Genomic DNA, 12121 nt, shown 5'->3' on the forward strand with positions numbered 1-12121 from the left:
CCCCCGGGATAGACCCCCGTCCAAATAACCCCCCAGGAACAAACTCCCACCTAAATACCCCCCGGGAACATACTCCCATCTCAATACACCCCCGTAACAGACCCGCATCTAAATAATCCCCCCCCCCGAACAAACTCCCATCTAAATACCCCCCAAGAACAAACTCCCATCTAAATACCCCCCAGGAAGAAACTCCCATCTAAATACCCCCAGGAACAGACCCCCATCTAAATACAACCACCCCAGAAACAGACCCCCATCTGAATACACCCCCTTCTGTGAAGAGACCCCCATCTAAATTCCCCCAGGAACAGGCACCCATCTAAACACCCACCCATTAACTAACCCCAATCTAATTCTGCCCCCTACCCTCCACTGTAAACACTCCCCCTTTCTAAATACCCTCCCTGTCCTGTTAAAAACCCCCCTCTACTAATTCCCACCCTGGATCATCTCCTCCGTGAACAGCCCCCTCCCCCACCCCCCCACCCCCACCGTGTTATTCCCACCTCCACCACTTTCCTGGATTTGGCTCCGTCTCCCGACAATCTTTGATTCACTTTAATTCCAGATCTGGAATCCCATCAACTGGCTCCCAGACACCCGGCACCTTTAACTTCTGTCCGGCCAAAATCAGGGCCGGGCATAGAGCAAGGACCTCCTGTGGCTAATTGGCATTCTGAGCTTTTAACGCACAGGAAGATCCCAGCCCAGACACAGCCCTCTTAGCAGAAAGGTGGAGACACACACAAACACACAAAGGCACTGACTGGCACAGGGACGGGAGGAGGCCATTCAACCCTTTGAGCCTGTCCCACCCATGTTAGATCATGGCTGCATTGTCCCTTCCCGCATTGAGCCACAAGGAGACAGGCAGAGACAGTGGGGGAGCAGATACACAGAGAGTCAAAGGAACACTGGCTGGACTCGGACTTGGTGCAAATGGTGCAAACCAGGGTGGAGGGGAGGAGAGGAGTTGTGTATCGGCTGTCCGTTCCGCATCTTTCCCCTGTTTTTACCTCAATGGGAGCAAAACTGGGCAGAGATGGAAAGCAGGATCCCACTTCACAATCACCCTGTACAACACCAAGGCAGCGAGTTCAAATCCACCCCCAAACAGAGTTACAGAGATACAGAAAACAGATCCCGGCATTATGACAGAACAGAGAGAGAGACAAATAAATAAAAAAAGAGCTGGAGAATGAGATGCAGGGAGTCCGAAACCAGTGAGAGAAACGGAGAACAGAGGGCCAGAAATACTGAGAAGGGCAGAGATAGAGAGAGAGAAATGGAGACATACACAGAGATGTAGATGTTGAGAAAGAACCCAGACCAAGAGAGAGATGCAGAGGCAGAAAGAAGTGGAGGGGCAGAGATACAAATTAAGATGTGTTTGCAGAATAGAGAGGGGTGTCCCGGGATGGGGGAAATGCAGAGATAATCTTGCAGGAAAGGAGGAGCAGAGATGGAAAGATTCAGGCATTTGGAACTGAGTGAGAGAAGAAATGGACTGAGAGAGAGACAGATAAAGATCTAGAGAGTCGCAGAAAGAGAGTGACAATGGAAACTTGTGAGACTCCAGAGAGAGACAGAGATAGACAGGATGTTGAGAGATACAGAGAAAGGGATTTAAAGATGTGAAGAAACAGAGCTGGGAACAAGAAGGAAGGTTCAGGGAACAAGTGGCAGCAAGAGATGGGGAGAGGGAAATCTATGGGATTACATTGACTGTTCTGGAGCAGTGCTTCCTAAACTATTCCCTTCGGGAGCGCCCTCCAGCCCCTCCCTATTGGTAAAAAGTCCACAGTGCCCCGAAAACACAAAATCAAAATACTGCGGCTGCTAGAAATCTGAAATAAAAACTGTTGGAAATAAAGAGCATTTCCAGCACTTTGTTTTTCTATCAGTCCCGAAAACACACACAGTCTTCTTTTCTGCATTTAGAAATGAATTTGACAATGCCAAATATATATTTATTATTATTTTCCCTCCCTGGTTAAAGCTCTTGTCTGTGAATTCCATGTGGCCAAAAGATTCTCCCTCTGCATCATCACAGCTGCAGCTTCCGAAAAGATTCTCCTTGGGAATAAGAGAAATTAAATTTATTCAAACAAAGCAAAGCATTTTTGAACAGAAATAAAACACAGCAAGAGCCCAGGGCTCCATCTCTCACTCACTGACTTAAAACAATCTCGCAGTGACTCCCCGTCTTAGAAACACATCCCCCGACACATAGCCGGAGACTGGGAAGTGTGGATGTGTTTACCCTGTCATTTCCTGCTCTCTCTCTCTCTCTCTCTCTCTCTCTCTCTCTCTCTCTCTCTCCATTTCTCTCTCTATTTCTCTGTTTGTCTCTCTACATCTGTTTCAGCCTCATTGTAAAAACACACAAACACTGGTGACCCCCAACCCCTCTCCTGCAGAAGGATAGAGAGAGAAATCCACATTCCCATCCCTGCAAATCTGAACTCAAATGGTTCCCAGGTGATTCATTTCACTGTCAAATTCAGCCCACAGCTCAAAACACCAAAGAACAAAGAACAAAGAAAATTACAGCACAGGAACAGGCCCTTCGGCCCTCCAAGCCTACGCCGATCCAAATCCTCTATCTAAACCTGTCGCCTATTTTCTAAGGGTCTGTATCTCTTTACTTCCTGCCCATTCATGTATCTGTCCAGATGCATCTCAAAATACGCTATCGTGCCCACGTCTACCACCTCCACTGGCAATGCGTTGATGAGGGAAGGGCTGTAGATGTCGTATACATGGACTTCTGTAAGGCGTTTGATAAGGTGCCCCATGGTAGGTTGATGGAGAAAGTGAAGGCGCATGGGGTCCAAGGTGTACTAGCCAGATGGATATTACTGGCTGGGCAACAGGAGACAGAGAGTATCAGTGGAAGGGAGTTTCTCAAAATGGAGATGTGTGACCAGTGGTGTTCCACAGGGAACCGTGCTGGGACCACTGTTGTTTGTGATATACATAAATGATTTGGAGGAAAGTATAGGTGGTCTGATTAGCAAGTTTGCAGACGACACTAAGAGTGGTGGAGTAGCAGATACTGAAGAGGACTGTCAGAGAATACAGCAGAATACAGATAGACTGGAGAGTTGGGCAGAGAAATGGCAGATGGAGTTCAATCAGGGCAAATGCGAGGTGATGCATTTTGGAAGATCCAATTCAAGTGTGAACTATACAGTAAATGGAAAAGTCCTGGGGAAAATTGATGTACAGAGAGATTTGGGTGTTCAGGTCCATTGTTCCCTGAAGGTGGCAACGCAGGTCAATAGAGTGGTCAAGAAGGCAAACGGCATGCTTTCCTTCATCGGACGGGGTATTGAGTACAGGAGTTGGCAGGTCATGTGACAGTTGTATAGGACTTTGGTTCGGCCACATTTGGAAGTCAGCGTGCAGTTCTGGTCACCACATTACCAAAAGGATGTGGATGCTTTGGAGAGGGTGCAGAGGAGATTCACCAGGATGTTGCCTGGTATGGAGGGCGGTAGCTGTGAAGAGAGGTTGAGTAGATTAGGATTATTTTCATGAGATAGACGGAGGTTGAGGGGGGACCTGATTGAGGTGTACAAAATCATGAGAGGTATAGACAGAGTGGATAGCAAGAAGCTTTTTCCCAGAGTGGGGGATTCAATTACAAGGGGACACGAGTTCAAAGTGAAAGGGGGAATATTTAGGGGGGATATGCGTGGAAATTTCTTTATGCGGAGGGTTGTGGGTGTGTGGAACGCTTTGCCAGCGGAGGTGGTAGACGCGGGCACGATAGCGTCTTTTAAGATGTATCTAGACAGATACATGAATGGGCATGAAGTAAAGAGATACAGACCCTTAGAAAATGGGCGAAAGGTTTAGATCGAGGATTTGGATCGGCATAGGCTTGGAGGGCCGAAGGGCCTGTTCCTGTGCTGTAATTTTCTTTGTTCTTTGTTCTCTTTGATCCCTTTTAGCCCTCTTAATTCCTCGTTTCTGATTGCGCCTATAATCTCGAGATTCTTTCAAAGCTTCGTCTTTCTTCAGCCGCCTCGACCTTATATATGCTTCCTTTTTCCTCTTAGCTAGTCTCACAATTTCACCTGTCATCCATGGTTCCCTAATCTTGCCATTTCTACCCCTCATTTTCACAGGAACGTGTCTCTCCTGCACGCTATTGAACCTCTCTTTAAAAGCCACCCGCATATCAAATGTGGATTTACCTTCAAACAGCTGCTCCCAATCTGCATTCCCCAGCTCCTGCCGAATTTTGGTATAGTTGGCCTTCCCCCAATTTAGCACTCTTCCTTTAGGACCACTCTCATCTTTGTCCATGAGTATTCTAAAACTTACGGAATTGTGATCACTATTCCCAAAGTAGTCCCCTACTGAAACGTCAACAACCTGGCCCGGCTCATTCCCCAACACCAGGTCCAGTATGGCCCCTTCCCGAGTAGAACTATTTACATACTGCTCGAGAAAACCCTCCTGGATGCTCCTTACAAATTCTGCTCCATCTAGACCTCTAACACTAAGTGATTTCCAGTCAATGTTGGGAAAATTAAAACCTCCTATCACCACCACCCTGTTGCTCCTACATCTTTCCATAATCTGTTTACATATTTATACCTCTATCTCACGCTTGCTGTTGGGAACCCTGTAGTATAGCCCCAACATTGTTACCGCACCCTTCCTATTTCTGTGTTCTGCCCATATTGCCTCACTGATCGAGTCCTCCATCGTGCCTTCCTTCAGCACAGCTTTGAGATCCTCTTTGAACAGTAATGCAACTCCTCCACCCCTTTTCCCTCCCTCTCTATGCCGGCTGAAGCCTCTGTATGCTGGGATATTTAGTTGCCAATCATGCCCTTCCCTCAAACAAGTCTCAGTAATAGCAATAACATCATACTCCCAGGTACTAATCCAAGCCCTAAGTTCATCTGACTTACCTACTACCCTTCTTGCATTGAAACAAATACACCTCAGACCACCAGTCCCTTTGCTTTCATCATCTGCTCCCTGCCTACTCTTCCCCTTCGTCACGCTGACTTCATTATTTAGTTCCTTACAGGCGTTAGTTACTACCTCCTTACTCTCCACTGACCTCATTTGGTTCCCATCCCCCTGCCATATTAGTTTAATCCAGCATTATTCGGGAATGAGAACAAGCCTTTCGAAACCTTCACATTTCAGCCATTTCATTGCTGATTCACAGAAGTATTTGACACTCAATGAATTAATTTTTAAAGTGGTCGGCAATGTTGGAACTGCTATAGGCCATTGGAGCACAGTAGGATCCCACAAGCTGCAGTGTGATAACAGTCGGCTATCCCTCCTCTCCCCCTCTGATTTCCTCCATGTTTCCCTCATTCTCCTGCGTATCTCTCCCTCCTGTTACTCTCATTCAGAGAGACAGATGGGGAGTGAGAGAGAAATTCACGGCACAGCCCAAAACACGAGCTTTATTCAGGAATTATACCGACTGCAAACTCAGGACTTTAATTCCAGGCCTTCAGGAGAGCTTTACACACAATGAATTCACTTCTAAAATGCAGTCACTGCTACACTACCGTGAATTCTGCAGGCAAGCTGTGTCCAGCAAGATCCCAGCAATGGTGACACTTTCAACATTCAGATTACCAAGATTTTGAGTGTGGATTTCTCTCTCTCTTTCTCTCTCTCTCTCTGTCTTTCTCCAGCTTTCTCTGCCTTCGCTCCCTCACCCAAAGTCCGCCTTTCTCTCTCTCTCTGTTTTACCTGTCACCTCCAGCTGTTTCTCACTCTCCCTCTTTTTCTCTCCATCTGTTTCTGCCTCATTGTTGTAAAGTAGGAATTGATGCAGGGAATGTATTCAGAGCAGGATCCCACAATGTGGTATTAGCCAGATATCCCATCACTGTCCTCAAAAAATGCTAAACTCCATCTTTCAACTTCTAACAAGCCTTTGTACAGCTTCACATTCAGCTCTCGTAACTATTGGCCCTCAGGAGCAGTTGACACTCAATGAATTAATTTTTAAAGTGGTTGTCAGTGTTAAAATGCAGGAAATCTGCAAGCAATTTGAGCACAGCAAGATCCCACAGAAAGCACTATGACAATATGCAGGTAATCTGTTTTTAGTGATGTAAGTTTAGAGATCCCAGAGGGAGGAACATTCCTGCAGTTTGAAAATCTCAAAGACCCCTCTCCTTGTCTTTCCCCTGCTCCTGCTCCACACCCCATCCACATCTGTTTCTTTTTCTCTCGATCTGGCATTTAAGCTGGATTGAAACGTCCTCTGAAGTATTTCTGTCACCGTTTAAAATAACCACACGACACATTGTGGCTCCTATTGATTAATGGTTAAAATAGAGAGAGTGCGGGGGGAGAGAAAAGCAGAGGAAGATGGTGAGAAAACACCGTGAAATCCACACTCAGACCCTCAGGAAGCTGAATTTTAAAGTGTCCTCATTGTTGTCATGTAGGAAATGCTGCAGGGCACTAGATCCACAGCAAGATCCCACAAGCAGCAATTTGACAATAGCTAGATTTCACCTCAGTCCCCAGAAAAGGGGAAACTCCCTCTTTAAACTGGGAACGATCCATCTGTGCACAGCAAGATTCCACAAGCAACAGGGTGATAACAACTGCGACCCATCTCATTCCCTCCATGTTTCCCTCAATATCCTGCATCTCTCTCCCTCATGTTGCTCTCATTCAGAGAGACAGATGGAGAAAGAGAGACAGAAAAATCCACTCTCAGAACATCACTCTCAATTCAAATGGCTGCTGCACATTTCATTTCACCTCAAATTCACGACACTGCCCAAAACACCAGCATTATTCGGGAATTATACCTCTCTCTCTCTCTCTCTCTCTCTCTCTCTCTCTCTCTCTCTCTCTCTCTCTCTCTCTCTCTCTCTCTCTCTCTCTCTCTCTCTCTCTCTCTTTCTCCAGCTTTCTCTGCCTTCGCTCCCTCACCCAAAGTCCGCCTTTCTCTCTCTCTCTGTTTTACCTGTCACCTCCAGCTGTTTCTCACTCTCCCTCTTTTTCTCTTCATCTGTTTCTGCCTCAGTGTTGTAATGTAGGAATTGATGCAGGGAATGCACAGCAGGATCCCACAATCTGATAGTAGCCAGATATCCCATCACAGTCCTCAGAAAATGCTAAACGCCATCTTCAAACTTATAACAAACCTTTATACAGCTCACGTTCAGCTCTTGTAATTATTGTAAAATCCTTGTACAAACACAGAGAAATCAACTGTCAGATCCTCAGGAAGCTGAATTTTAAAGTGTCCTCATTTTTGTCAGGTAAGAAATACTGCAGGGCACTAGATGCACAGCAAGATCCCACAAGCAGCAATGTGATAATAGCCGCATTTCCCCTCAGTCCCCAGCAAGGGCTAAACCCCCTCTTTAAACTGGGACAAGCTGCTGATTCTGGCTCACCATTTCAAATAATGACAAATCACATTGCTGTGTGTGGCATTTTTTTTTAATTAAACGTTTAAATGGAGAAAGCGAGTGTGTAACAGAGACAGAGTAGAGAAAGCTTGGGGGGAGATAGAGACACAGGAAAAGAATGTGCAGACAGAGACAAAGATAACCTCAGAACTACAGTAAAATGATTTAAAATAGGCACCGTGCACCTTATTTCACTGTAAGTTTCATAGCATTGCCCAGCAAACCTCACAGACAGGGCTGCAAGGAGCAAGTGGCAAATGGGACTCCCTCCTGTGGCTGCTCCTTTAACCCCAGGCTTTCAACTTGTTTAAAACTCCAGGGCACCAATCCGACAAGAGCTAGTTAACCCAGGGCCCCAGAGAGGAAATTAAACCTCGGGCGTATAAACAGGCACAACTCACGGGGGCCCACTGGACGCAGCCTGTGGACAAGACCTCAGTCCGTCCCCTCTGGAGGAAGGACCTGTCCAAGGATTCCTCTTCCCAAACTTTCCCTCTTTTCATCTTCACGATGTAGTTTTCAAAAAGTAAATTCTTGAAGGCAAGAGGGAGAGAGAGTAAATTGATTAAAAGGCATTGTTAATCAAAATAACACAGCAAGAGCCCAGCAATTGCCCTCGGTGACACAGATAATCTCTCAGCAACACCCAAATACAGACAAAGCACAGTTAACAAAGCAGAGGCTGAAAGGATTCAGACAGTTCCCCCCACCAGCGTGTGTCTGTGTGTCTGTCTCTTTATCCCTCTCCGTGTCACTGTATCTCTCTCTCACTCTGTTCCTATCGCAGTCGCCCCTGTGTCCCTCTCTCTTGCTAACTCTCTCTGTCCATATCGGGTTCTTCCCCTCTATTTCATTTCCAATATTAATTGAAATGAGCTATGAAATATTTATGTCACCATTGAAAGCAACAACAAATCATATTGAAGTATGTGGTTTTAACTATTAAATGTTTAAAGAGAGAGACAGAGGGAAAGAGAGCTGGAGAGAGACAGAGAGAGAAATCAACTCAGACCTTCAGTAAAATGAATTGAAATGGACTTTGTACATCATATTTAACAGGAAAGATTCAGAGAATTGCCCAACGCGCACGGATTATTCTAGAATTATAACAAACCTTTAGAAACTGTCACATTTGTAACTTAATTCCTAGCTTTTGACGCTCAGTGATTTACTTTTTAAAGTGGTTGTCACTGTTGAAATGTTAAAAATGCTGATGGCCATTGATGAACAGCAAGATCCCACAAGCAGCAGTGTGATAACAGCCGGCTGCCCCTCCTCTCCCTCTCTGATTCCCTCCATGTTTCCCTCATTCTCCTACGTCTCTCTCCCTCCTGTTACTCTCATTCAGAGAGACCGATGGAGAGAGAGAGAGAGACAGAGAAATCCACTCTCAGTACCTCACTCTCAATTCAAATGGCTGCTGCACATTTTATTTCACCCTCAAATTTACAGCACTGCCCAAAACACCAGTATTATTCGGGAATTCTAACAAGCCTTTTGACAGCTACACCTTTCGGATGTTTAATTTCGTCTTGCGAGGTGGGCCCCAGCGAGGAAATTAAACCTGGGAGTAATAAACAGACACAACTCAAGTGGACACTTTGGATGCAGCCTGTGGACAAGGCCTCAGTCCGTCACATCTGGAAGAAGCTCCTGTCCAAGGATTCCTCGTCCCAAACTTTCCCTCTTTTCACCTTCATGGTGCAGTTTTCAGAATGAAAATTCCTCAAGGGAAAGAAGGAGAAAAAAATTGCATTAAAATACAAAGCAAGGACATTTTTGAACAAAATAGCACAGCAAGAGCTCAGGGTTTCGTCTCTCAGTTACACAATCAGCAATATTCAAATACAATCAAATCACAGTTATAAACCAGATTGAGACAGAGAGAGCACACACACACACACACTGAACCAGACTGGGGAATGTGTCCACTCTCGAGAGAGAGACAGTGAAAGGTGGGTTTTGTGATTGGAACGGAGATCTTCCTACCCAGTTGTATCCTGAGTGAGCTGTTTGCAAACTCCACGCCTTGAGCCTCTGACAATTGGGCTGTTTCTCAATTTCATGCCTCGGGGGCCTGTCCATTGATACGTTAATCCCAGGACAGGACCTTCCTGACTCTTCCAGTCCATTGATATGTTAATCCCAGCACAGCAATGCTTTCAGCCATCTCTGAGTCAACTTTAAACCTTTAATTCTTTCCCTGCAATTTGGAAATATCAAGCACCGATCCAACACTCACCACTGAAACCTTCACACTAAACCCACAATATAGGACTGGGCAGATAATGGGGATTGTTACTGAAGTTTTGTTTGGGGGCTTTTACTGACATCAGTCTGAATTGTAAAGTATCTCCCCTTCTATCACTTCTAAAGTCTCTCAGGGTTGTTGTTGTGCACTGACAGCTTTTTCAGTGTCCAGTCCCTTTCAAATTTTAATAAAATCTGTGGTACACAAATAAATGTAACGTTTCTCCTACATGCTGTTTTGTCCTCCCTCTTCCACTGTCTCTCTCTGAAACTCCTTATCTCTCTCTCTGTCTCTCTCAGGACTGGGCAGACACTGGGGATTGTTACTGAGGTTCGGTTGGCCATTTTTACTGTCATCAGTGTGGATTGTATAATCTGTGTGTGTGAGTGTGTCTGTGTGTGTGTGCGTCTGTGCGTGTGTGTGTCTATCTGTGTGTGTGTCTGCATGTCCCTTTATGTTTGTGTCTGTGTGTGTCTGCATGTTTGTGTGTGTGAGAGAAAATCTCAGGGACACCTCTCTGCATATCTATCTCTCCTTCTCTCTCTCTTTTTCCTTCTCTCTGTACCTCTCCCTTTCTCTGTCTGCCTCTCTCATAGAAACATAGAAAACAGGAGCAGGCTATTCAGCCCCTCAGGAATGCTCTGCCATTCAATAAGGATAATGACAAATGGTCTAATTCAGTACCCTGTTCCCACTTTCTCCCCATAGCCCATGATCCCTTTGGCATTAATAAATATATCTCTCTCCTCCTTGAAAATATTTGATGACATGTCCTCCAGTGCCGTCTGCTGTTAGAGAATGCCACAGGATCACCACCCCCTTCCCCATCTCTCACTCACCCTCTATCTCCACCTTCTATCTCTCACTCCCCATCTCTCTCCCGCTCCCCCTCTATCTCAATCTCCCCCTCCATCTCACTCTCCCCCTCTATCTCCCTCTCCCCCTCTATCTCTCTCTCCCCCTCCATCTCTCTCTCCCCCTCTATCTCCCTCTCCCCCTCTCTATCTCTCTCTCCCCCTCTCTCTCTCTCCCCCTCTATCTCTCTCTCCCCATCTCCCTCGACTCCTCTATCTCCCTCTCTCCCTCTCCTCCTCTATCTCTCTCTCCCCTCGATCTCCCTCTCCCCCTCTATCTCCCTCTCCCCCTCTATCTCCCTCTCCCCCTCTATCTCTCTCTCCCCTCTATCTGTCTCTCCCCCTCTATCTCGCTCCCCCACTCTCCCTCCCTCTCCTGTCTATCTCCATCTCCCCGCTCTATCTCTCTCTCTCCCTCTATTTCTCTCTCCCCTCTCTATCTCCCTCTTGGTCTCTATCTCTCTCTCCACCCTCTATCTCCCTCTCCCTCTCTATCTCTCTCTCCCCCTCTCTCCCTCTCCCCCTCTCTGTCCCACTCCCACTCTCTCTCCCTCTCCACCTCTATCTCTCTCTACCCCATCTCCCTCGACCCCTCTACCTCCCTCTCTCCCTCTCCTCCTCTATCTCCCTCTCCCCTCGATCTCCTCAACCCTCGATCCTCCCCTCGATCTCCTCTTCCCCTCTATCTCCGTCTATCCCACATCTCCTCTATCCCTCTATCTCCCTCCTCTCTCTCTCCTCCCTCGATCTCCCAATTCCCCATTATATCTCTCTCTGCCTCAGCCCCTCTATATCTCTCCCCCTCTCTCCCCATCTCCCCCTCTATCTCCCATCTCCCCCTCGATCTCTCTCTCCCCCTCTATCTCTCTCCCCCTCTATCACCCTCTTCCCTCTATCTATCTCCTCCCCACTATATCTCTCTTCCTCTCTATCTCTCTCTCTCTCCTCCCTACAACCCTCTCTCCCACCATCTCCCTCTGTCGTTGTCTTTTGCTATCACTGTCTCTGTCCCTTTTACTCACTGCCGCTCCCTCTCTCTCTGTTTATCTCTCTGTCTCTCTCTCTCTCTCTCTATCTATCTATCTCTCTCTCTCTGTTACTCTCTCTCTCTCTCTTTGCCTCTGTCCATGATTCTATTTGTGTCTCTCTCACAGCATCTCTGCCTCTCTCTCTATATCTCTCTCTCTCACTGTCTCAGTATCTCCCTCTCTATATCCCTGTCCCCCTCTCTATTTCTGCCTTTTCCTCTCCGTCTCGCTCTTGGTCCCTCCTGTCTTTCCCTCTCTGTCACTCCCTCTCTCTCCTCTCTCTGTCTCCTTTCTCTCCTCTCTTTGTCTCTCTCTCTGTCCCTCCATCTGTCTTTCCCTCTCTGTCACTCCCTCTCGTCTTCTCTCTGTCTCTCCCTCTCTCTCCTTCTCTCTCTCTGACCCTCCATCCGTCTTTTCCTCCCTGTCTCTCTCTCTCTCCTTCTATCTCTGTCTCTCCCTCTCTCTCTGTCTCTGTCTCTCCCTCTCTCCCTCTCTTTCTCTGCCTCTGTCCATAACACTGTCTGTGTCTCTAAGACACCATTTCTCCCTTTCAGTTTA

This window comes from Heterodontus francisci, unplaced genomic scaffold, assembly GCF_036365525.1.
Source record: "Heterodontus francisci isolate sHetFra1 unplaced genomic scaffold, sHetFra1.hap1 HAP1_SCAFFOLD_49_2, whole genome shotgun sequence".
NCBI lineage: Eukaryota > Metazoa > Chordata > Chondrichthyes > Heterodontiformes > Heterodontidae > Heterodontus > Heterodontus francisci.